The sequence below is a fragment of the Nesoenas mayeri genome (assembly GCF_963082525.1).
Source record: "Nesoenas mayeri genome assembly, chromosome: 3".
Lineage (NCBI taxonomy): Eukaryota > Metazoa > Chordata > Aves > Columbiformes > Columbidae > Nesoenas > Nesoenas mayeri.
The window spans coordinates 18,064,234-18,089,107 of NC_137544.1; positions in this window are offsets into that span (position 1 = coordinate 18,064,234).

The window sequence follows — 24,874 nt, forward strand, 5'->3', positions numbered from 1 at the left end:
AATGCAAAGCATTTCTGATCAGAATATCATATTAATCTGGAAGTTAATTACTGTGTCTGCCTTGGTATAAATAATTAATTATGCAAAACCCACACAGCTGTGGCTGGACAGAGTTGAGTGTCTTGCTGTCAATGTCTCACAGTTCTAGAAAGGATGAAGGGATTAGAAATTAAGCCCTTTAACTCTTAGGCCATGCTATTGTGGTAGCCCCTTCCTGATCAGATGAGAATATGATTACCACTGAACATACTTTTTTACAAAAGGACATTTCCCAGTTTAGCCTGTTTGGACCCCAATAATAACCTCTCCTGAATGCCGTGGCTGTGTCAAGCAAAGAAGCCAAACACATCGATTGTTTTAGGGAAATGGATTTGCAAAGTCTCTTTTACTGCACAGTCGTGCTCAAAGCAATCATCAGCCAAGGCAGCGATTGCATCTGGGAGTGTGTGTGTGCATGAGTGAGTGAAGAGTGAAGGCACATGGGTGCAATAATCAACCTGTCTCATTTTATAGCTGACAAAGGTAAAGAAAAGGCCAAGTTTACAGAAATTATGAATATTGTTGACAGCAGCAGTCCAATATCTGATCAGAGGAACAATGGGCAGGCTCATGGGTTCACTCATTGTCAAATAAACAGCATTTCTGGAAGGCAAGGGTGGAGAAACGTGACTTGCTATGTGCTCCTTTATGATATGTCATCTCCACCAGATCATGGATGTTAAATGCACAAATAGAAGCATCAGCCCGGACTCATTTGTGATAAGTGGTTTTCTGCATGCAACTTTGATTTGCCAAAACCATTTTTGCCTGCAGCTCTAATAAAAGAAACATAAAAAGAATAGCTTGGTGAGTATGTCAAATACCTTGATGTAGGCAAACACTGTTGAGATTACTACAGTAAAATAAACTGCGACAACCCAGAGGACGTATTTTTGTACCTACAAAGGATCAAATTACACCACATTTTATCAGGATGAGTATAAATCTTAACATATATTTTATTCTTTAATAATGCAAAGCTGCGTGATCATCTCTCCACTCAAATGAGCAGAGAGGAAAAAGAAGTCTGTGAAAGCACTAAATGTAGAAAATCTGTGAATCTTTCCAGGGCTTTGGTGGTGAATTTCCTGTGCTGAGCTTTGTTCTCCTTGTTTCCTAACTGTATTATTAAAATTGACTGAGCTTTATATAGAATCTTTCATATTCCAAGGAGCCCGAAATACCTTACAAAGCAATGAATAGTAGAGATGAGAGTGTAAGCAAGTGTAGAGGCAGTTATGTACTTAGTTGCAATTCACATATAACTTTGGACATTGTAACACGTACAAAGTAGAGGGTGGTAGGAAAATGTTTTATCCTTTAAGAGTTACAGGCCTCCTGCCTACCACCTGGAAGTGTATTGCAGGCAGAAATGACAGAACAGTGTCTCAAAGGAAGAAGAATGTTTTTCCTAGTCTGTCATTTTCCCCATGTGCTGGGTGCAGCTGAAGCATGGGATTTGAGCTTGTGTTCTTTCCATAGAAATTCAAACTATAGCCTGCTCTGCACGAGGAGAACGTCAAACAAGTGAGAGTGGCAATAACATCTGGGCTATTTCTCCAGCAAGAAGCAAGGCTCCAGTTGAAGGTCCATGCATTGGCCTTGTGATCCTCCATGTCTTTTAGTTGTTAACATGCACCCTGGTCCTGCCAAATAGCCCTCTTCCGATTCAGGTAATTGCCCTGAGCCAAAGACTCTTTATAACAGGCAGTACTCATGAGGTTGCCCAGGTTTTTAGAAGAAACCTGTCTAGCTGTGTGGTCCTTGTCTTCAGGGCCAGAGGATGAGCCAGGCTTGGGAGCAGTCCTGGTCCTACTGAAGCCAGTGGAAGTTCAATCACTGACTTCAATGTAAGTATGAGTGACAACCAGTAAACAAGTTCTACTTGTGAACAGAAATGCTTCTCTGCACATTGTCTTTAGCTTAAGAATTCAAATACAAGTGATATTAAAAGTTTTGATAAGACTCAGAGGAGTCATGTGACCTCTGCCAAAGCTTGCAAGCCTGAAGAAAAAAATGCTAGCACTGCCTTAATGCTGCCAGAATTGGCACCTTAAAACACACACGATATTTTACACTGAAGAACTCCCTTTCTGAGTAAACCTGATGTGTCTGCATGCTGTCATTTCTGACAATGGCAACACCTAAAACCCCTAGAAGCATTGTTCAGCAGTCATCTTCTAATTTACTTTAAATGTCACTGGAAATTACTATTAAGTGGGACAAGAAAACAGGAAGGAAAACTGAAATTTGAGGATCCCAAAATACAGTCAAGGACACATTCTTCTTGTTTTGAAAACAGGATCCCTAAATTCTTTTAAGGAAGAATAATAATTAAAAAAAAAAAAAAAATTAGAAGGGGAGGACTGTAAGAAAATATCTGTTTATCTGCCCAAACATGTTGGTCTTGCTGGCCTTAGTTTAACACTGGCAGCAAGTGTTAAACTAACAAAGGTTCTCAGCACAAGATGATCTTGGAAAGCACTCTTTTATCCACAGTTTTCTTGAATTCTAGTATCCTGGTTGTTACTGGAACTTCCTGAGATTGTTATATTCTAGGCAAATTCCACTAAGTTTTGTCACCCCACACTGTGAACATAACCAGGACATTCAACTTTTCTGGCACCACTCATCTTTCCCAATTTCCCCCCATTCAGTCTGTTCACACCCTTCTTTGTCTGTATATTTGTGCTAATTTTTCTTCTTTCACTCATCCCTAGGCAGAGCTCTTCCACCATCCATTTGCCTCAGGGAGAAGCCTTAGCATGGCCTCTTTGTCCTTTCCTCCTCCTCCCTTGTTCAACCCTTCCTCTTCTGCAGACCAGCCATGCATGCCTAGCACTATCCATCATCCGTGCGCCCTCAGCAATGCCAGACCTGCCTTCTTTGATATCACTGCATGCCATCCTGACTTCCTCCCAAATGGATCAGCACTTGTCCCCTGCATTCAGATCTCACCCAGACATGTTCGTAACAAAGACTGTATAGAGAGAGACATGAAGAAAGAGAGGGTTACTGCGGCAAGTACTGGTATGGGTTTTATTTTTTCTCATTCTATATCATTGTTTGAAGAAAACATGAAGTGTATTTCTGTGTTAAACATAGCTATCCCTATATGCACATAGATGTCTCTCTTTCATATATATGTGTGTGTGTATATATATATTTTTTTCTTTTTTTTCTTTTTTTGTGCTTTCAGTACTCCCAGAGGATCATTTATGTAGCAGGGAACAGGATTCTTGTCTTTTAGTTATTTAAAAAATTTCAATAAAAGAAATTGAGAAACTAGACTATTGGGAGCTTAAGTTACTGGTGAGCTGACATTTCTGCAGTTTCCAACTTCAGCACTTAAATACTGCCCAGCTCTCACAGTAGACATCTTAGGTGATTTGTGGAACAGATCTTCAAGATCAAGTTCCATATTTGTACATGATTTAAATAATAAGGTTGTGAGGCTAAGCTAATTCTTCTGACTTACTGAAATGCTGTGACAATAAGGCTATTTAACCACCTAGCCAAATAAAAATTAACAGTAGATGGGCAATTCAGCTCTTACACCCTCTCCAGTTCTATTTACTTATCCATTTCTAAAGCTACGTCCCATTTATTCCTTTCTTTCTGCTGTGTGTTGAGTCCTAGGGACAAAATGTATTATCAGTGTCTGGGCATGAAGCTCACACAGCTGCACTGGGCAAAAATGCAAGTTTCATTGAGGCAACAGACTTGTCTTGCCACTTTGTGGGATCTCCACTTGTTGACACCCTTGCATGAAAACACTGCTTGTTTGCTACAGGATTTGAATTGGGACTGTTTTCTCTCTGCATATTTTAAATCACTGCATGTTTCCTAGGACGTTTTTGGGTCCTTTGGTCTAAGAAAGTATAACAACTCATGCTCAGTCCCCATGAGCCTCCCCCTTTACACTGTTCATGTTCTTCCTCTAGTCTATGACCTGTGGAGAATTTTACTGCACCTACCTCTGACTCTAAGGGAAATGTTCTTAAACTTACAGACATCCATTGTTGTAATGTAGCAAATCAGTAGGGCTATTGGAATGACATTGTCCATGCACACAGGTAGATGTACACTAGAGACAAGTATCTTCCCTACAGTTACATGAGAGATGATTCTGCCTTGATAACCTTAAGAAAAATCCCTGGGAAATCTTTTCGGTCAGACCCCCTCACTCTAGCACAGGATAAGAATCTTGTGTATAAGTGTGGGATCTCACCAATACCTACCTGTTTCAGGAAAATTACCTTGTCCTTCCAGGACCTTCTGATAAAGTGTCTTCAGCATGTAGTACATTATTAGCAGAAAAGAAACACTGCCTTCCCCATTATAAACCTCTGCTCACAACTCCCAGAAGGAGCAGGCAGGTCATTGAGTCACTATTAGCCAATAGCTGACAGCCAATTGATTTTGCACTTGTGTATCAGTGCTTGCAAACCTTAATTTAAAAGCTAAATTACTTTGTACTTTTAATATCATAGGCAGTTTTGCATCCTATCTCTACAAAGCCTGAACTCATCACAGTCCATCATTTTTACTACTGTTGGCCCCAAAACTGGTCTTTTGCAAATTCGTACTCTGTAACACTCTTATCTCTTATACCAAACGCCAGAAATAGCCCTCCAGCACCAGTTGTCTCATGGAGACATCAAGGGAGAGTTTTCAAAACTGAAGCCTCTTTAGGGTAGTTTTAATGAGGCTGTGTTTGCTAAAGCATGACTGACAGAAATAATAAGTTAGCATTTATGAGGGAACCCTCAGAAATTGAGCTACAGCAGGCAAAAAGCCAGCAGAAATTGTTGTGCTGTTGAAATATCTCCTAAAATAGCTCTCCTAGCTCAGCCTAATGCAATTAAAGTTACTGATGTACATAATATGAAAACTGGGAGCTCTTCCTGTTAATAACCACTGTGTAACTGAGGTAATCCATTTCAATAATTTAATATACACTTTCATATCCCCCGATAATAGACATATAATTAAAGTGATAGGCTTTGCATTCCAAAAAGAAAGTTTGCAATGGGCACTTCTATAAAAACAAGACATTTTACTTAATCATCGCTCAGCGTCATTTTGATTTGCACCTTTTTGTTTAATAAAGTATCAGTAGTGAAATTGAGAACAAATTAATACTTGTACTGATCAGCTTTATTAGTATGTTTCCCAGTGAAGACGAATTTTCAAGAAAAAGTAAGTGATTGAAGGAGGTGTGGCTGGTGTGGCTAAAAATACTCATTGCAGTTGGAAAAGGTCCATATTCAATTTAATGTAAATATACTAAAAAGATTGACATACTTTTTTTTTTTTTTTTTTTTTTAATCAAAGTGTTGATGTGGAATTATGCAAGATGATTGTTATTTTGTATTTCTCAAAAACTGTGACCAGAATTTAAAATGATATAGAAGCCAAAAAGTTAGATTTTGAATAGAGGTACAAAAAATATCTAAAGGAACAGTGAAGTGGAAGAAATTATGTTTAAATCTTCAGGAGGTTAGATGGCTGATTAGTAAACTATAAAATTGAGGGACAGTACTGTTAAGGTTTTGGGAAAAGAGGAAAAATATAGTGTTTGTGTATCCAAAATGTTTCATATTTTATATATATGCAACTATATAGCATATAAAGCTATCAGACTTGTGAAATTGCATGGATCAGCGCATGAGCATGTTGAGAGATGAATGTTACAATAGTAAGATAAATGTGTATCATTATAAAAGGGAAAAATGGACAGTCAAGAAAGCTATATATTAATGAAACTAGATGAGTCAAATAATTAATTAGTAGAGAGGAAATACATATGCCAAGATTCAGAAGCCATGGCAGTGTTGGACTCTATATGCTTTAGTTGGTGATAACATGATATTACAAAGTGTGGCAAGATCTTACGTTGATCATGAAGTAACAATACTTCTTTGTAAAAATGAGGGTACTTGAAAGCTAAGCTCATTCCTATACCATCTTTGCAAATAAATATAAGCTTTTAGGATATATATTTTTTTAATATTCTTCCCCACAGTTATATTGAAAATAAAAATACAGTCCTTCCATTGTGATTGTTCACTAGCAATGAGCCTTATCAACAGTTTCTGAATATCTTTGTGGAAAGGTCAGTGGGGAAAAACTTGGGCATTAATGGAAGTATTGCTATATTTAAAAGTGAACTGATATGACTTTTACTGTAATACCAATCATTTAAGTATACAGAAGCAGGTCAATGCTTATGTCTGTATTTGTGGCCTTCAGTGTTCAGTTCAAAGAAAGTAAGGCCACTCTACCCTTAAAGGAATCAACAGCTCCTCCTAATTCAGTATCATCGACAAATTTACTCAGTTTGTAACAAAACTCCTGTGTCCAAGTCATTGATAAAAGTATTGAAAAGAACTGGTCCTAAAACTGAACCCTGAGGAACACCACCAGTGACTGGCTGCCAACCTGATGTTATCCCACTTATGACAACACTTTAGCCCAACCTTTCAGCCGTCATATTGTGTACATATTTAGCTGCATGCTGAACATTTTGTCCAGCAGGATACTGTGAGACATAGTATCAAAAATTTTGCTAAAATTAAAAAAAAAAAAAAAAAAGAAAATCAACTTCCATCTACTGCTCGATGTATTTTATTCAGTCTCCTGGTTCATTATTGTTTTTTTAGTGTTTTAACCTCAGCAAAATCAAGATTCTGTTAGGATTCTTGGGACAACCTGTTACTTTTGCTAATTAGTGCATAAGGGGGTATAAAATGCATGAGATCAGAGCTAGATCTGTATTCAGTCAGCTCATTAACTGATATCATTATCAAACTGATACAGGAATCATTAAAAATGTATTGGATGTAAATAGCTTTTAATCTATATTCAGTTTGCTGGGTTAACACTAGTGATGTTAACATATTCTCTAAGCCAACCGTTCCCCTAATGAATGTTAGTAACTATATGCGCAATTGTTGCTTTCATGAACACAAATTTGGCATTATTAAGGACATGTAAATCATTGAAAGGCAAAAGCATATAAATGAAAAGTTAAGTCAAAAACCTACCTTGGCTCCAGGAGAGAACAACCTTGCTTTATGGTCCAGTCTCAAGCACAAAAGTCTAAAGCACTATTAAATTCTAGCAGACCCCTAAAAATCTGCCAACCCCTGTGACTGTGACTGAGATGGGATATGTACAAGGTTATGGATTGGACTGAAAAAGGGAAGAGGAAATGGAACTTCCTAAATCAGTAATTCCTTGCCCAGGTCCCTAGCAGCAGGAGGAAGATCAAGCCTGTTCTTTACCCATCTCTTGCCCTGGCTCCATCTCTCCCCCTTCCCACAGCTGCACTTAGCTGAGACTCATACTCAACAAGAAGGCAAATTTCTGTTTAATCTGAGCTAATAAGAAGGACCAACCTTGTTCCAGGTCCCCTTCCCTACATTTACACCAGTCTAACGAGGTGTCTTGTCCTCTTTATTCCCACTGTGAGCAAAGAAAAAAAAGAAAAGAAAGAAAAGAAAAGAAAAGAAAAGAAAAGAAAAGAAAAGAAAAGAAAAGAAAAGAAAAGAAAAGAAAAGAAAAGAAAAGAAAAGAAAAGAAAAGAAAACAACGAAAAGAAATCTGAAAAAAAAACCACATCCAAACCCAGAAAACCTCATTTCTTTTATTTATTTTTTTTTAAAGGAGTCACCAGGAAAAGCCCTAAGCAAACAGAGTTTGGCCAACTTATTAAAATACAGGCTGTATGATACATTCTTTTGTGGGTAAAAAAAGATCAGTGTGTTATTTTGTGCGACTGGCCTTCTTCCACATCCACAGGCAGGGAGCAGTTTAAACCTGCCTGCATGTAGATATCTTTGTAACTACTGAACAGTGTTATTACTGTGAAGCAAAAATTATTTTGTTTCACTTGAATGAAAATAATTCATTTCTGCAAGTTTTTTTGTTATAGATAAAGGCCACGTGCTGTTTGGTTGTCGGTTGTTGTTCCTCACAGTGGAACTTAATGTGTAGAATGAAACAAGTGCAGTCTTAGGGGTGTATAAACAGCATACATGGGAATTTATTAATTTTGTAGGGAAAAGTACAAAGAGTTGTATTTCATATGTCCAAGTAAGGTATTGATAAAATGACTGCTGACAAAGTCTGCAGTTTCAATGGATGGAGATAAAGTTGAAAAAAAGTTTCTGAAAATTGCATTTTAGGCATTTTAGCACAGTTTAAAGCCTAACTTTCCATCCTTCTGCTCTTCAGATGTGAATTTTCCCTATGGTGATATGAGATATATCAATAAGTTTAATATTTATTAATATTAAAACAAAAATTGCTGCTGCAACTATAGGATTTGACTGCGCATTAAGATCAGGGTTTTAACTGCCAGTTGTTCTGAGCACAGGGACCATGTTCTGGGTCGTACCCATGGTCTGTTGAAGCATTCAGTGATAAACAGCAGAGGAAACCTGCAGCTAGGAAATGTGGAATGATCCTTCTCACTTAGCTTTTCCCTCTTTACCTTGACTAGCTAAAGGGTGTCATGTTCTGAGACAGGAAAATTTATCCTTTAAAAAAACATACGTATGAAACTTTTATTTTCATTTCTCACTTCTCTTAGATAGTTCAAGGCTATCTTTTTTTTTTTTTCTTTTTTTTTTACTTTTTTTCTCACAAAAGCTTGTGAGAAAGCAGGGGCAAGGCAACCAAAAACAGAACAGGGCAATGCTACTCAACAAAAGAATCAAACAGAATGTCTTTCCAATCAGGCTGATCTACTTGACTTCTTTAAAGGTCTGAATCTAATTCACAGCATCTGCTTCTTTATTTCACTAAAATAATGATAAATGTGTCACAAAAAGCAATCATCTTCAGAAGAATCACCGCAAAGTCTCAGACTTCAGGTTTCAAGTCCAGTCCTGCAATATTCTCTATTAGCTTTAATACATTGCCTTATTTGATTCAGCAAGGGTCTCTCACTAACTAGTTAGTTAGTTTGGGGGTTATAGAGAATTTCCTTTTCCCATTTAATCTTTTTAACCTGAGCAGTACTGTTGGCCTCCTGCTTGCTACCACCTCCCTTTAAAGTTGAATTCAGCCTGGAAAATGCTGCCTATCGTGCTTGTTGGGTGGTCCCCAGGGAAACCACAATCTTCCCTTCTTTCAGGATGGATTCCTACATCCCAAGGTGTGTTATAAGAACAATGTAAGAACACCTTTATTCTGTGGCCCAGACACAGCTTTTGTAGGAACATAATAAGACTGCACACCAAATAGACTCAATAGAGTCTGCCACTATTACTCATATAGATTTTGAAGTATTATCTCACATTAGCTAGCATGCAACAAAGGCAGGTTAAATTATACCGAGAGTTTTAGTGTTTGTCAGTGTGGCAGATGCACAAGCCCCCTCCTTCCCCTCCCTTCCTTCGATATGGAAGGTGCAGACACATCTCCCCACCCCTCTCCTGCAATGGGGTTAACAGCTTCCTTTGTTTGACCCCAGGGCCCGTTGGCCAGTGTCGTTAAGAGAGAGAAGGGGTGAGGGCACAGAGGTGCCAAGGAGCCACTGGGCACCCACAGCCAGAGTGGGGGTGCAGAGAAGCTTCTGGAATGCCTACAGTCAGACCTGACAAAACTATATAATTGGGACCCCCGATGAGGCCAGCCACAGGTTGCGCGGACCTCTTGGAGCGTGGGCAAAAGTCTGTGGCTGAGAGCCCTCCCTCTTAGGCAGGATGGCTGCCTAAGGTAATCTCCTGGGACTGGGATTCCCCCACTGAGCCACGTAGGTGAGTTATAACATTTTCTTTAATAATTACTCGCAGGATCGTGGGTGCTTATTCCATGCTTAAATATAAACCTGTGTAAAACTTTAATAAATTCCTTGGCAGATTCAGGCAACTGTATACTTTTCACAGAGTCAGAGATGGCTCTGACATTGTTTTTGGTGAGCCATGTGTATGCACACCGTGGATCTCCATTTTATTATTCGCTGCACCTTTAATAATTACCTTGACTGATACTCGAACCTGTATTTATGTCACTATTGGAGGGCTAAAACTCCATCTTCCACCGGATAATCTGCTGCACCTTCTTTACCAAATAAAAGTTTGTTTTGGACCCTGTTGTCCATCTAAACTACCTTTGGGGTGCCTCCGTGACAGTCAGTTACTCAAGTCATTATGTGCAGTCCTACCTTACAAAGAGGAAATCATGCTCAACCAAACTGATAACCTTCTGTAATGAAGGGATTAGCTTGCTGTATGATGGGAGAGCAGTGAATGCTCTTTACTGTGACTTTAGCAATACTTCTGACATAACATTCTCATAGACAAGCTGACAAAGTATGGGTTAGGTAGGTGGACAGTGAGGTGGACTGAACATGGGCTGAGAAGCCAGTCCCAGAGGGCTGTGATTACCAGCAGAAAGTCTAGCTGGAGGCAAGTCAGTAGTGGTGACCAGAGGTCGATACTGGGGCCATTCCTGCTTAGCTTCTTCACTAATGACCTGGATGCTGGGGCATATTTCACTCTCAGAAAGTTCACAGATGGGACCATCCAGAAGGACCTTGACAAGCTGAGGAATTGTGCCGACAGGAATGTAATGAATTCCAGTATGTGGAAGTGCAAAACCGTGTGCCTGAGGAAGGATAATCCACACACCCATAAACACTTTAGGATGATCAACTGGAAAATTTCTCTGCAGGGAAGTATCTTGGGGTCCTGCTGGATGACAGGCTGATCATGAGCCAGAAACATGCACTTACAGCAGAGGAAGCTAAGAACATCCTGGGCTGCATTAGACAGAGCATTGCCAGCACGTCAAAGGAGGTGATCCTTCCCTTCTACTCAGCACTGCTGAGAAGGATCTGGAGTGCTGTGTCCAGTGCTGGGCTCCTTAGTACAAGAGGTAGGTGGACATATTAAAGTAAGTCCAGTGGAGAGCCATGAAGATAATGAAGGGACCGGAACTTTGTTCATATGAAGGTAGGCTGAGGGAGCTGGGACTGTTCATCCTGGAGAAGAGAGGGCTCTGGAGGCATCTTACTGATGTGTATACAAACCTAATTTGACATAAAGAAGACAACGGACCCTTCTTGGCAGAGCTTATTGTCAGGACAAGAGGCAATGAGCACAAATTAGAACACACCATATTCTGTCTAAATGCAAGAAAACACATTTTATTTTTTTTTTACTGTGAGGGTGATTGAACACTGGAACAGGATGCTTAGGACCAATCTTGGATATCTCCATAGATGGAGATATTAGCAAACTCTCAGGGCAACCTGCTCCAGCTAACCCTTCTGGAGCAGGGAAGCTGAACTAGACAATCTTAAGAGGTCCTTGCAAACCTTGATCATTCTGTGGTTCTATGGATATATAACAAGCACCTATTTATTCTGTAATTTGTGCTAATGTCTCTTGAGTTTTATTAATTTCCTTTTTAAGTGAAACAGAGATTTCAAGACTTCAGTGAAAATTGGTCATAAGAAAAATAAATGTAGGAAAGGAGAGTGTAACTTAATCTCTCCTGTCAATAAACAAGAAATGACATCCTGAAACAAACGTCCTTGGACTAGTAACAGGGCAAGTGGATGGCCATAGGTAGATGATGTCCAGATGCTTTTTTTCCCTAGAAAGTTTCCTTTCCAGATGGTGCTTTCTTTGCAGACAGGGTGAAGCATACAGAGAGGGATGGATGACAGAAAAATGAATTTCAAATGACTTTTGTTTCAGACTTGTAACAGTACTCTAATTCAATATGAAAAAGAATTATTATGGTGTCCCAGCAGATAGATTGTTCCAGTCACATCTGATCACCAGGGAATCAATTGCATAATCAAAGACCGTATTCATTTTCTCTGGCATTTAACCACAGCCATCCACTGGACTCACCCCATGAAACCCATCAGGAAATACACAGCCACAACTCATATTACTAATCTACAAGGATATATTTCTCCAGTGATTCCAACTATTGTAGGAGCAAGTTCCTTAAATGCATTTTCCTTAAAAATGCAAGGAACAAAATCTGGAATTTTACACACTGCAATATCTTATTTTGATTTTTAGAGGGCTCTGATTCATGAGGGGTCAGAACTTAATTGAAATTAGGTAAAGTTAATCCTGTCCTCAGCTGTCTGCTCTATATGCCTCTTGGAGGCCTATGCTCACATATCAAAAAGACAGCTCCTGAATCAGCAGTTCTGAATCACCATTGTTTTCAGACTGGAATATTAAATAAAAAAGGCATTGCAGTTTATTATTTATTTTGTGGAAGTTACAATTTCGTGGCTGCTATGCAGGCATCTAAGCTGCAGGGGAAATGTGGTGGGCAGCTGGAAAAAGATCTGCTAAATTCTTCCCAAGGTACACCATCTCTGTCTGTAAATCAGAGGCTGAAGTCAAGGTTGAATGAAAGCTAGCAGGAGGAAAAAATGAAGAGCGTGTTTGGAAAAGAAAAAAAAAAAAAAAAAGCCAAGCTGTACTGTGAATAAATAGGTATCTTTGTAGTTTGGCTGCAGTGCAAGAGACATGTTTTGGAGAAGGCAGTTCCCTATTAGAAGTAGGTGCTATGTCAAATCACATCCAGTTCTGCACAGAAAGGATGAGCAAAGAGAGAAAAACAAATGAACCATAAAGCTTTATCATATTACTGTTAATTGGAGGAGAGGAGCTTGGAAGAATCAGCTGATTCTTTTTCTATCTAGGTAGTGAATAATGGATTCTGTTTTCTGACACTGTCTTGAGAAGTATTTTGATTTGATGTATGCTTGCATGATTTAAACCCTGGACTCTGTCAGGCTATGATAAAAGCTGCCATCACCTCACCAGGAATTTCCTGTAATGTATAAACACTTGACTTCACGCTAACCTTCCCTCCTACCTCTCCCACATCCTTGCATGCATATCAATGACTGCTGAAAAGGGCACTGCTGTGTACCAAGTCCTAGTCAACAGCCCAAATTGATCAAGGCCTAAGGATTACTGCAGCACTGACTGCTAATCAATAGATATTGAGTGCAATTCCCTGCTCTAAATTCAACAGGGTTAATAAGTGTCTACAGAAAACAATGGTCTGAAACACAATCTCCCATTCAGTGAGGGAAGGGAGGTAGAAATGTTTGCTTCAGCAGCTGCAGATAAAACCTGTGGGAGGCAAAGCTTTAGCTTTTACCCAAATTTGGCCTGAAGCATTCTTGATTTGCTAAGTGTGCTGTGCATTAGAGACAGCTTTGCTGCTGACAAGAGAAATACCACATATGATGACATGTTTCTGAGCTCCCCAAAGTCTTTGTTTGATCTCTTTTACTCTGAGATGGCATGTGAAGGTCCTTATGGTCCCATCCATTAGACCTTTGGTTTTACCTTTTATGCTTCATATGCAAGCCTAAGCACATGCAGCATGGAGGAAAGGAATTCAATTTAATAACTTGTTAAATGCCCTTTTCTCTTTTAAATAAGCAGTGATGTTATCTTGAGATGAAAGGTGAGACTTAAACAGAGAAGCAAAACTGCTTGTAAAAGGTCTGAATTTCTAATAACTTTGCTTGATGGCAAAAACCAAAGCCAATTCCATCCCCCAGTTTTACATGATTTACGGAGTGAACTTTTAGTACAATTTAAGATCCTGAGTGAAAAACCTAGTGCTGAGAGACAGTGTGCCAAACCATCTGACTAAGCGGGCTTAGTCAGCCAAGTTCAGTATCTGCTAGCTGATGATGAATGGTGACGTCTCAGTGCTTGCTCAACATCTGTCTGCCTACTTCACTTCTAATTGCACACCCGTGGATAACTGGGAAGAGGGGAATGCTAGATTTCACCAGAGCAGTATAACATGACCTGCACATGAACGTGAAGGATTAGGTGGGTATGTCTGTGCTATGTATTCAAACACACCTTCAACAGATGTCCGGCTTACTACAGGTGGGCATGCCTGGTTCAGGATTACTGGCTGTCTAAACCTCTTTGTGGCAATTCAGGAGGGTATGCTTTTGCTTGTTACTGTGGATTTACTGAATTACTCAATGGGAGGAGTCAGCAGAAATGCTGCTTCTTATCAGCAAGAAGAGCTGCACTTGCTAACAGATTGTGGAATATGTAGATAGGTGTACCATGACATGTCTTCCACAGACACCGCTCTTCTGCAGACTAAGACAAATATATCACACTATCTGCTGATGTATGTAACTGTCATACAACACTTTAGAGCAGAGAAACAACATTTATTTATTCTTCTTTAGAGCTGTCTATCATTTTTCTTTCCTGTTATTTTGCATGTTTTTGTAATTTGATAGGGATTCAGTTAATGTTACCTTTAAATGACAACTTATGTATTGCTTAGGTTCAAATCCATTTCCCTGCGTTGGCCTAAAAGTAGAGAATACCTGTGGAGTTCCTCTATTTCTCCTGTGCTGCACTTTTTACATCAGCATAGTAGCAATAACAGTCTCAAAATGAAGGCAAGGGAAATGTGTACTATGAAATGGGGTTTGTTAACAGGACCCTCTGTTATCTGTTACATGGGAAACTCATGGGAAACAGGAAAAAGGGACTTCAGAAGGTGATTTAGTACCATCTCTTCCACCTCTTATACCTTTTATCTTATCCCTTCCCTTCAGCCTTTTACTCTTTCAATTTTTACCTGTAACGCTTTTCTGTATTTTCTTTGTCTGATCCTCTGCTGTGCCTTAATTAAGCTTTGGGATGTACATATCAAAACAGGCACACAAGAAATCCTAACTTACAGTGGTAACCCCTCTGACTGTAAAGGCAGCAGACAACTGTGTCTTTAGTTTCTAAATTGATGGGGAGACAGGCTTAATCTATGCTTCATTCCCAATGTATAATCCTTGCCGTGGAGTTATAGCAACACGGAGTTACAATAAAACAATGATGACAGATTTATAATACTGGTTTTAAGAATTTTGGTTTGCTAATATAACTCTGAATCTGCAAGAACACAATTTGGTACTATGGGGAATCGAGGCCTTTGTATCCCAAGACAAATTACTTCCAAATCAGAACTCAGCTATAGACTCAGGCTCCATTGTGAGGGTTAATTTTGTTTCACTTGAAAATAATTATTGCTGGCTTATCTAAAGTAGCAGAAGCTTGGAACAGGAGAGTGCTTCACTCCTCCTGGCACAAAGACAGTTGTGATAGTGTAAGTTATATAAAAGGTGCCAAGCTAAAACAGTAGGGGAAATAAAACCATCAACAGAACAATTACTTCAGCCACCTTCCCACTGTCCAGATTATTTTTGCTAATTTATTACATTTTTATTGACAACTTTCTATTCTGTCCAGTAGCTTGCAGGAAGTCTTGCACTGCAGCTCCTGCCAGAGAAAGAACTAGTGACCTAAAATTGTGGTATATTTTTTATCACAATTATTAAAATCGCATGAAATCTGTTAGTCTTTGAATTGCAGAAATGGCCTGTAGCAAGGAATCCTCTTTCAGCAAACTCAGCCCAAAAGCTAATACCCAGCTCCCAGTCAGCACTGATACAGTTTTCCCATATGCCCCAGATATTCCCTGCTTAAAATTAGATGAAAATACCACACACCTAAAGAATGTGGCAACATTTGTGGAAGAAGTAAATACTGAGAAGCTGAGATCTGCCTCTGTGTGTGACTATGCCACCCGCCAGCTTCTGCACTGTTGTGGGTGCCTCACAATCCCACCTGGAATTCAGGACTTCCTGGTGCTGGCTGATTAACTGACAGATATTTGGCTGGAGTGAGGACTGAATCATTACATGATTAAAGAGATGACGTTATAAGCAGGATTAAAGATTTAGGAGGAGCACATGGGAGATAAATGGCTCTGAGCCATTTATCTGAGTACCAGGAACCAAGGGAAGAGGATGGTAGCGGAAACATGGGAAAGACCATCAGCCAGCAGCTAAGTCCTAAATATCTTGCTTGGGAAGGTAAATGGTTGTCAACCCAGTGAGACAATATTGAACAGTTTGGCAGATCAAACAGGATTTGAAGGATAATGCTATTATCTTTCCTCTTTGTAAAACACCCACAACCAGATCAATCAATCAAAAAAAACCCAAAAAAAAACCCCAAAAACCCCAAAAACCAACCAGCTAAAAAAAACAAAAACAAAAAAACCCCGCAACCCAAACCACCTACATCTCTGGAGGTTTGGTCTTCTCCTTCCAGTCTAGACAGATTTGAAACGATTGTGTAGGTTCTCACATTTCCACTCTGCATTGAAGCACTGTTCATGCTGATTACCTCCATGATTTGCTCTTTCTTCTTTGTTTAACCCCTTGTTATCTTTCTGACACACCTGTGTTCATCAATATAAGGTTTTGGAATTTTACCAGGTGGTGGCAGTGATGAACTGATGTTACCTAGCTCTACAAATCCTGTTAACATAAAAGTAATAATAAAGAATGTAGGCAAACAGGTTAGTCCTTTAGGGCCCGATTTTTAAAGCTGTGCATAGGGATTTAGTATGATATTAATTGGAAGTGCTTGGTCAAATCCCTCAGCAATGCTTTGACAGCTTATCCTGGACTAGTGAAGGTTCAGCTCCAGTTCTGAACTTTGCATAATTTTAAAATATGTTATAGGAAAGAAGATTAGAATATATTCTGAATGTTTTATTGGTGTATCATACTCGTAGTGGAGACTGCCCTTGTGCACTTCTCAGTCACTCCTTCAAGATGTGAAAACAGTTTCAAAAGAAAAAAATGTTATACTAACCACGTAAATAGACAATTCAGTGTATGTGTACATCATAATTATATATAGGACATTTTTGTCATTATTTTGTTTCCAGAAATTAATTTCTCAGGTGAGTTTGAAAACAATAGCTCTATTGAAATAATGGATACCTGCAATTTTCTTTGAATACCTTATCTTGCAACTGAAACACGCAATGTGTAGAATGAAACTGTCAGTGTAGAAGATGGAGTTCCTCAGGACTTCCACATAATATGTTAGCCTCCCAAATCTAAAGTGAATTTTAAATATTTGGGTTTATTTTTAACGATCAGTAATATTATTTCATTAACCACTGCAGTTCTGACATTACAAAATGCTGATCATGTTTCACACATTAACGTTGCTATCCCACCTCAACAAATCTTACGTAAGGTTGTGTGCATCCCGCTTGCATGAAACACGGTTATTTGCTTGCAGAGAGAGATACGAGATGTTCAGTGGGATTAAATCAGCACAGAACTCCTATTTGGGCAGCCTGCTCCCCTTCCAGGTGCCAGTGATCTGGGACAGTATCCCTCACCCCTCTAAAGCTCTGCCAGCGTGGGGGACTGCAGGCTTGTAGGCATTTCATATAATTTAACACAAAATAGGTGAATAATATTTTTAGTTTCCATCTATGAGAGCTAAGTTGCAAGGTGTTCTTATTGCTGATGCCTCCAACACAATCTACTACTTCCTCCAAAGCTCAATGCCTTTGTCATTCTCTGGGATAAAATCCTGCTTGTAGTTCACTTGGAGCTGTACTAATATAACTGCAAAATTGTGATCGTCCCATATTGGCATGTTGGTGACAACCAGAGAGATCATTCCTTCAGAGCTTAGAAGAAAGATATACAGGAACTTTTGGAAAACCATGAAGTCTTCAGGCAGGACTTGACAGGTAGAGCTTGAAACATCAAGTTTCCCTCTGGAAAATGTAAATTATTGACAGTCTAATTTTCCTTTTTTTTTTCCAGAAGGGAAAGTATCTTCACCAAAAACAAACCAAAACAAAAACCTCTGGATAAGCACTAGCAACCTTTAGGAAGGTGTGGATCCGAACCATATTGTGCAGCATGGCTTTGCAGCTTTCCTTTTCATTCTGCCCAGGCACAGCAACTTTTTTTTCCCCCAGTAAGGCAAAACACTGACAGAAATAAAGTGCAATGTGACCTAAAAGATGAAATGCTTGTCTTCCTCTCCACCTCCTCATTTTGGTAGTAGTTAACTAACTTGTTCTATAACCACTGTAATCACAGTGTAGTTACACAGTTCTGCTGATACAGAATATTGCTGGACTTGGAACAAAGAATTGATTTTTACATCCCCACAGATTTCAATTATTGGATACAAACTCTGCTGACACCAAGACTAGCACTTTTTCTGTGAGTGGAAACAACATCAGTGAAGGGTGTTTCGGGTCTGTGAGTGAGCACAGAGCAGAAGAGACAGGGTGTACATCCACCAGGGCTAGCAAGGACTCTAGGTTTCTTTATGAGCTTGCCTTAAAATATATCCTTAAAAGTGGTGCAAGGGAGACATTGTATGATGCTTACAGCCATCTGCTCTCTGATCATATCCAAGCCTGAGCCAGGGTTTCAAAATCTGTGGTCCATTTTGCTGAACACCTCTTTTATACACATAAATCCTGTCATCCACACAACATGAGGAATAACACTGTAGTTCTACAGTTTTAAGAGAGTCACATTTTTCAGGGGCAGATAGTTTCTGGGAAAAGCAGACAAGCTTCACAGACACTCAAAATCACATCAGTTAGCCTGAAGCCCTAAGGTTTTTTTTTTTTTTCTAAATCCTACTTTCTGCCCCTCATCCAAGCTGCACCTAAAAGAGGTGATTTCAAGGTGGGACTCTATCCCACCCCCTGGGAGACACTAGAACTGATCTCCCAAAGCCACAAGGAGTACTGTGGCTTTTACTGCTGCAGGGGGAAATGCGATCCCCTAACCCTTCCCACAGATTTGGTAAAAATACACAAAAGGCTGACTGGATCCACCTGTCTGTTTAGCACTTAACCCATTTTTCCATAGTTCTATTGACTGAAACTAATTTACTTGAACAACCTTTCACACAAACATGGCTGCGAACATTTTCACAAAGAGCAAATCATTGCATCCCTCTGCCTTGATCAGGTTGACATATGTCATTCATGTGAAAACACATGGTAGATATGGCAGGGTGTGTTTGTATATTTGCTTACTTAATGCCTTTAAAGCTATCATTTGCTAGTTATCTGGTTCAAATATCTGGACAAATGTAAAGAAAACACTAAACCGAGTCAAAAGTGCAAAATTATTAATTAAGTTAAGCAAACAAATCTTAGTCTGGCTGTTGCCCACAGACACATTTCTAGGACTTGTTCAAATGAAGCCAAGGTGACATACAAGCTCTGTTCCTTATCGATGCAGTTTATCTCAGTTTCTTGTTTTCTCTTCATTAGCTCTCAGCAAAAGATGAAGTTGGATTGCAGAGGAAGCACTAGGTCCATCATACGCTTTCCTTTTAATAGCTAAGACCATTCATTAATCATTAATCAAACAAAGGATAGCTGTGCTTGGAGACACCACCAGGGAGCTAGCAGGTTTTGGCCTACCTAGTTGAGGATGCTGATGTCAACCAGTTTTCTTAATATGCCAGTCAAAGCCACTTCCCCTAATCTGTTGTAAGCTGTTGTGACAGTGAAGGCATACGGTGACAGCTGGGAAGTTGCCGTGCTGCGTCCCACTTGCAGGGTATGAGGCTTCCCTTGCCTCTCCCAGGGAGCCCGACACATGGTGATGAAGCCTGGGAACGTCGCAGCCTGCAGACTCCCACACCCTGCTATGTTATGGATTTCAAACAATATGTAGTGGCACAGAGGGAAGAAAAAAAAGAAAAAAGAAAAAAGAAAAAAAGCTTATTTGGTAGTCAGAAGAGTAAGAAATACTTGTGCTATGGCTTAATACACATAAAGAACAAAATTGCCAGTTTCATGTGTGATCTTTAGAAACAAGGAAATAATGCCTACTTAAAATATGCATTATTATTTAATCTCAGTCATGTCATAGATACTTTATCACCACTCGCAGCATATTCCAGGAACCTGGTAGAAAGAGTACAATTGCTTAATTGGGCTCATAATTTCTGAAACATTAGTATTTGGTATGTTTGCACATAGCATCCATTAGCGTTAATGGATGGTATGGAGCACTTACAATAGCATAGGACTCAAACTGTGGCTAACCTATGACCTCTACATGCTGGCTCCAGGGATGGCCAAGGTCACCACACCCTGATGATGAAAGACCCCCTCCACAAGGTCTTCCCTGGGAAGTGCATTGCTCTTCTAGCATACTCCCAGTGCTGCAAGAGTGTGGTGCAGGACCGAAGGAATAGCCAGGACAAGGGTACAAAATGATTGAGGTACTGTGGTCTGCTCCCATTGCTGATAGGAGCCAGGGCCAGAAATCTATTACTGCCTTCATGACATTACAGACTGTAGCTTATATTAGGAATGATGCTGAAACCAAACATCTCCAGGCTTTTGACTGGCTCCAAACAGAACAGGAGCATTTTAAAAAAGTTATGTGAACATTCCTACTCTAAAAGCCTGGTAAATATATGACTTAATGTATTTGACCATTAGCTGATGTGTTTTGTGGGATCTCTGCATTCTGAGCTGCCTGGACTGCCATCTTAGAAAAGGAAAGGTCATTTATTAATAATTCTTTGCTTGAAAACATGTTAATCTGTATACAACCCCTTCTGGGCAAGAGTGGGAGCAGTATCCAATTAGGAAACTTTTTTTCTTTAGTTATCCGTACTTATTTGTTACCCTATAGAGGTGGAAAAAAGTTGTTTCTTTATTTCATCAAATAGGTATTTATGGAAGACAGAGAAGAAATGGTTGAAATTACTTCATTTTACATTATAAAAGCTGAGTTCCATGATATGATCCATGATGTGAAAGTTTTTTTCTCTGTGAATGCCTTTGTAAGACAGGATGGAAGAAACAAGTGCTTTCCTCACTCTTTTCCTATACAGTCTGGTATTCCAGGAAAATCCAGAGGAAAGGAGTTCATCCTGCATAAAATAAATGGAGTATAAGTAGCATTTTCAACATCTGACATTGAGATGCCTGCAGGCACAGACTGTATGCTGTTTTACGTCCCTGCTTTTATTGTAAGTTAGGTTTAGTCAGGAAAGAAAAGCAAACCTGGTTTTCTACTAATTTAACTTGCATAATGACAGCCAAATCACTCCTTTCTTTACTAGTTTTCTTGCTTTTCTAGCAGGAAAAATCTGAAGGTTACAGCCATTACAAGGTACTGGTGTCACTAGCAATCCATATAACAATACCTACTTCATGTCTTCTCCAACATACACTATTGGCTTTGACTTGATAACTAAGGCAGAACTTGCCTTGTTAACATTCTTCTCATTTACTGTGGCATTATTTTTCTGTCTCCTAGACCTATTTGAAATAAAAAAGAATATTTAAAAAACAGAGTTTCTGTTTATTTTCAGTTCATGACTTGCAGGGATGGGGTCAGATCTGGGATGTAAAAAGTTTCCCACCTGAACAGCCAGCATCTTAAGCTCTCTTTACAGAGCTTCTTGTGTTCTTTCATGGTCTAGACTCATTTTTAAATAGTTGCATTCATACACAGCGCCTGGGAGCACTGTCTTTCCAAAGGGCAACTGGAGGGCACTTGTTAGGTACAAGATCAATAGCTGGCCTGGAAATCTGGGTTTGCAAGTGGTACTCATCATTAGCAAACAGACCTGCTACAATGGCAATGGGCTACCAGGAGTGTCTTCTACAGTGTCATTCTTGCAACCCAAAGTAATGCCATAGGCATTTTGCTGCAATGGCTGATCGTTTTGGAAACTCACCAGCTGCAGAGGCTGTACCCATCTATCTGTCTCAAAAAGTCACTTGCTACTCTTGCACCTCTTCCAAGAGGTGTCATCTGCCCTATTCCTTCTCTTTCTTGCTTCCATTGTGAGCTCTTAGAAAACTAGGAACCTAGACCAACAAGGGCAAATCTGATCAGACCACCTGATGCGCTCACACCACCTGAATATCTTCCTGTGATATTTGTTGCCCATGCTCTGGAAGGAAGTGTCCACCACCTTAGGTGCCCATTTCTTCGCAGTTTCCTCAGGCTGAAGGGCTCTCTGCCTGTGCATGCTGCTCTCATGTTGCCCACAGGGGACACCCCAGGAAGCCCCCAAGCCACAGCAGAGTGGCACAGTGGTGGCCAACCCAAGCAAAGGAGGCTGGTGAAGTGTGTCTATGTGGCCTTCATAGCACCTCATGGGACAGGTACTCCCCCAGGAGGGAGCAGGCAGCTCTTTGCCCAGTTGCACAAAGCTGGAAGCCTTCAAACTCTTGTCCTGTCACCATTGTCAGGTCTGTATAATTTCTTTCTTGCTTCTGTCTGCCAACCTATCTCTTGGTGTCTTGGTGGTGCCTGTTGCCTTGTTACTGCTATTGGCACCGGTGTTTTATTTCTTATCAGTACTAGGAGCTGCCTGTTTTCTTTCTGGTTTTATACAGATCTAAATCCTACATTTATCTTTCTTTTATCAGCAGCAAAGCTTGCAGACACTTCTGCCATCAACCTACACTGGGTTTGGCTCCATATTCACTTGTCCTACATTTTTAACCCATGTTTAACTTACTCTTGTATTTTAAAGCAACATTGAGAAATTTGATTTTTGAAGCTTTGACAACAGAGCTAGTTTTTCAGTATATTTTTTCCTTGATTTTTGCTTTGGGGGTGGGGAAGATATAGAATTAGTGGGATAATTATGCAAAATCTTATTTTTCATATGTGATCTGATAAAAGTGATATAATAATATATCAATAACTGCTGAGTCCATTTTATTTTATTTTCTAAAAAAATCTGATATACAGAAGAAAAATACCAAAATGATTGCTACACAAATATGCAAAGACTGCTTTAGGAAAAAATCATTTTAAAAGTAATATTTATAGCTCTAACGTCTTTCCATTTCAGTAAAAATTCTTTTCATTGTCACCGTGTTTTGAATCTTCGACATGTACAGAGAACTTAGAAGATTGTCTCTTGGTATCAGGGGAGGCTCTTCTTGCTGAACAGTTTGCAGAACAAGAAACTCACCCTCCTTGGCAGCTGCCCGAAGACAGATTGAATGTTGAGGGAAGCTTACATAAAGGGAAAGCAATCACTGACACACTGACTGATAAATCTGCTCCTGCCTCCTGTAAACTGCTGAGCTGAGGGAAAAATACCATCAGAACTACAGTCCTCAGGAAGGAAAGACAAGACCCAAATGTACAAGACCATATTCTTTTACTATTTCTACTTCTGAACTCCAGAATGCCTATATGACTGCTGATATTAATGACCCTTATGTAGTTCATTTCACATCACTTTTCATAAATGTTTGCCTAGTCTTTCTGCCTTTTATAGAAAAAAAACAAAACAAAACAAAACACTAGATGTCTCTTATCTAATATGCTTCTGCAGTCTCTGCCACATAACTGTGTCCACATTCGTTTCAACCAAAGGTGTGATTCTGGTAAGAAAACAATGACTCTCACACTTGTTTTGGTGTCAGTGCTTCGTCACCCATGTGAAATCATTACAACGCGTGCATGTTTTAGAGAGACTGAATGGACCAAAGCTGACTCCTTTTCTCCTGAGCTGTGACTTACTTAGGGAGTGGATACCTGATGTAGGCCTCGATCTACCAGGTTTAAAATGGAGAAAGAATCATAGAACCATAGAATCATAGAATCATTTTGGTTGGAAGAGACATTCAAGATCATTGAGTCCAACCATAACCTAACTCTAGTACTAAACCATGTCTCTAAGAACCTCATCTATATGCCTTTTAAACACCTCCAGGGATGGTGACTCCACCACTTCCCTGGACAGCCTGTTCCAATGCCTGACAATCCTTTTCGTGAAGAATTTTTTCCTAATATCTAATCTAAACCTCCCTTGGTGCAACTTGAGGCCATTTCACTCTTCACTGACAGATTCAGCAGTGAGAAGACATACAATGATATATTCTCTGTTTAAACTCTGTTAATTGTTGGACAAATGTCCCAGAAACGTCCCACTCTATAGTGAGCCAAGGACCTGTTTGATGTGGCATTCCTAGAGATGTGTATCTTCATGTTCTACAAGAACTGTAGGAGAATTGTGCTTTAAAGGCCTGACTTGTAAATGTAACATTGTGTTCAGTTCCTTTCAACAATTTGTTAGCCAAAGAATTCTTATTTGTCAAGATAATTCTAATCTGAATTCCAGTTTTAATCTTTCAGACACCATTCAGACTTTCTTTTAAAAAATTATCTGTTCCTCTTCAGTTAATGTGGTTATTGGAGTATCTTTTATACTGTCTAAATTAGTTTTTCTTTACAGTATCTAGAAAAGAAGTTGGGGTTTTAGCCTCCCTCAGGAGATCTAAGATTAACTGATTAACAGATAATGTCAGTAATGGAATTTTAAATCTAGCCAGAGGCAATCAAGTCAGGAAAATTTTGATAGTTTTTATTTGGTATCATATTTATTTAATCTTCGGTTTTGTTTATCTTCCTTCTTTTTAAGAAGGTTATCAATGAAGTGGTAACTGGCAAGAAGAACTTGTTCAAAGCACCATTGATGTGCTTAAGGAAACACAATATGCTCAATAAATTCTCTGTATAGGGGAAGAAGTGTCTGGAATTCATCAGCACATGGGTATTCAATGTTACTGCCAAGATTTGCACCCACACACATATAGGCTCTGTCTACTCTTGTCAGGATATGTCTATTCAAAGAGGTAGGATATATTAATTCCAGGAAAATTTCATGAGGAGGTGTCAAAACAGTTTCTGTATTGATTTACCTCTTGTTGACTTAGAGCAGAGACAGCATGAACTCATAGTGCTCTGCACCTAAACAGGTAGATGTGTTTACAGACAACCTGGTAACTAGCAGGGAATTAATGTAACTCTGTCATCACCAGACATATGATTTTTTTAATGGGTTTCAACACAATGTTAATCCAGACAGCAAAAAAAATGGGCAGAGATATATAATTATAGGAGCAGTCAATAGTAATTTTATCAGTATTCCTATAATACTCGTTA